Genomic DNA, 2,934 nt, shown 5'->3' on the forward strand with positions numbered 1-2,934 from the left:
TTAGCTTATACAAGTATTATAATGAAATATCAACCATTACATTCATAAAACTGCAGAATATAAATACATTTTTAAGCATTCAAAAAGGAAATGTCCAACACAGGACAAAACACAGTTCTTTTCACAATACAAGACACATAACCCCACCTTAAAAATAATTTCACTTATTTCCAAAAATTAGTTGGATTCATGTACACTGGTGGCCAAAAGAAGTATTTAAGTGTCGTAATGTTTTTGAAAGAAGTCTCTTTGATGCTCAAGAAACATTTCTTATTATTATCAATGTCTGACTGTCTACTCCATCTTTTCTACAGCATAGGAGTAAAAGTCATCATCAAAATAATCTTTAAAAAGCCAACAGAATGTTTTTGTCCACCTTTGTGAATAAATGAACTTCTCCAAAGATTGGTTCCTGTTCAGAACTTGATTGACAACATCAGAGTGTTCCCTGGTCTGCATGCGTGCCCACAAACACAAATGTACTCAGTCCTTCAGAGGAGATCCCAGTTCCAACACAATGAGAGTGAGAGAGTGAGAGAGAGAAAATATTAGTGTCACATTATTTTTAACCTCCCTTTTTGTTAATTTTTATTATAATTTTCACAAAAACTTAAGAATATATATTTGTAAACAGTTTTTGTCAATAAATAGCATACAAAAGAACTAAATAAAATTATGCCAGATTAAATTTTAATACTTACAAATCCTCAATTCTGTCCAAAAATGCTGAGATCCATAGAAAGAACGACTGAAATCGATGATTTTAGCCCATTTCAGCTTGTCTGCAGTGAAGGAGTACCTGTTTGAGACAAATACACAGTAAGATACATGCAAGAAATCACTGTGTGATGATCGTTCTCCTTCCTACAGTAGTTAACCCACCTGTGTGCTGATATTAGGACCTTCCTAGTCAGGTGGAACTGCAATGGTAGAGTCTTCTGGCTAATAAAATATCAAAATAATGCAAAAACATAAACTTAAGTTGTTTAGAATGCTAGATTTGGTATGAATGAATTAGTGAGAGTTTTACTGCAGTGCTTACCTGGATACATTTAATCTGGTGAGACTGAACAAAGACAATGGTCCATCTTCTGATTGGTTCATTTGCTGTGTAATAAAGTTAGACATAAGGCAAAGGTCACTTATTTGATATAAAGTTAGACAATTTTATAGAGATTTTATAAGATATTGTAAGCTACCTAGTCTGCACCAGTGGCTCAAAAGCTATTCTCACATAGCGTATTGCTAATCATTTCAGCAAACTTATCTCAAAATATATCACAAATGGGCTGGCCTACCTCTGGAATCTTGCTAGAAGTCACTGGCGCGAATTGGCGCTTTGTTGCAGTTGCCTTTAAACACAAAAATGGAAGTAAATATTAAATTCCATTAAAAAATATATATAATATGGTATAGTTTGCAACCTAATGCTAAAACTATAAAGGTTCTCATTAGTAGGCCAACATTAGGCTAAACAGAATTTCACATTAGTTTATTCCTATGGTTTATTCACATTTATTGTTAATGTAAACGCGTTGCTCGTTGTCATATTTTAACTCGACAATTCAATAATCTAACAAAGTGTGTAAAATGAAACGTTAGCTCAGTTTACCATGGTAAAGTTCGTTACCGCCATGTTGACGACGAGTAACATGCAGGTAACGTTAAAACATAGGTTAAACTGGGCACAATACTGTCAACACACGCAGAAGTTTATTTTATTTTTTTTACCTTGCATGCTGATGTCTCTCTCGGTGAAGTGAATTCCGTCTCTTCCTCGGGCCAGACACGAACGTCGCGATCCAACAAAAGACAGACCCCATTACCTACACTGGATGCTCTGACGCGACACGACAAATCCCAGACAGTCAGTGTAGTGCATAGATAGACTGTAAAAAATAGGTGTAGTGATGCGCCGCGGCAGTTATATTTCTGACGTAGTCCGATAGGAGTCCAAGCGCTCGCGCTATTTCTGACAAGGGATAAACAGGTTTGCATTTAAAGGTCCGGTCGCTTCAAGTGTCCAATATAGACAGCCTCTGGCTATTATAGCGTTGTAGACACGCGGTGTAAGGCAAAAATTAGGAAATAAAAAGCACGATGGAATGGTGCCAGCCAGAGAGGCAGTTACGTCAAATACAGTAGTATACAGCAAATTTAAAAAATACAGTAAGTCTCTGTATGTGGTGTTAGACGTCACAGAAAATTCCCATGATGCAATGGGAATCACAGTTATTTACTGTAAAGAGAAATAGCAGTATAATACTGGGGGATTTAAAGTAAATAACTGTAGAAATTACAGACAAGTCTAACAGTGTAGGCCTATTATTCATTGCATTACTTCTACTTCTATTAAGTTCCTCAAGCAGTGGTCAAATATTTAACCATGTACTTATATAAAAATCGCAAACATTTTAAATTAAAACTTAAAATTGACAAAAACAGCCGACTCTCATATCTTTTCTTTTGCATTTATTAATACAATAAATCTTGCATGTCACAAAGAACTTGTTTTTCCACCTCCACGAATGAGACGAGTGTCATTCATTATGTCGCCTTGTTGAGGTAAATTGTAGTTTCCCTTGCTTTACCCCGGTCTTAAAGTGAAAATAGTATTTAATTAAATACATTTATGGTGAGATTACTACATTTTATTTAATTAATCGCATTTATGGTGAAATTACTAAATTTTTAGGTCATTCTGTGTTCATTTTGACCATGAAACATGCGCTGTCACTTTAAATCAGCGTGTGCAGCACAGCAAAAATAGACTCGGTGCGGAAACGATCTCTGCACTGCTGTATACGCACCGCAACTGGAACGGATCGACGGACTGCAACCGCGTGCAGTGTGAAAGCTTGAACCTGTTAACATGGGTACGGAAAAAAATACGCACCGCATACGCACTGCAAACGGAGTATGTGTGAAACGGGC

The 2,934-nt window shown here is 36.2% G+C and overlaps 1 long non-coding RNA gene across 2 annotated transcripts; it reads right to left on the reverse strand.

Moving 5' to 3' along the window:
* Positions 1 to 705: 705 nt before the first annotated feature.
* Positions 706 to 2,294, reverse strand: LOC311286777. 2 transcript variants are annotated; one of them, XR_014626641.1, is made up of 5 exons: positions 1,732 to 2,294; positions 1,299 to 1,352; positions 1,043 to 1,107; positions 883 to 942; positions 706 to 799 (listed from the first exon to the last, which is right to left on the reverse strand). It is a non-coding gene; the product is annotated as an uncharacterized lncRNA (long non-coding RNA). The 2 variants fall into 2 exon arrangements; XR_014626642.1 differs by lacking the exon at positions 1,732 to 2,294 and having other exon boundaries at positions 1,299 to 1,405.
* Positions 2,295 to 2,934: the final 640 nt, after the last annotated feature.

The sequence above is a fragment of the Rutilus rutilus genome, assembly GCF_951802725.1.
Source record: "Rutilus rutilus genome assembly, chromosome: 2".
NCBI classification, from domain to species: Eukaryota; Metazoa; Chordata; class Actinopteri; order Cypriniformes; family Leuciscidae; genus Rutilus; species Rutilus rutilus.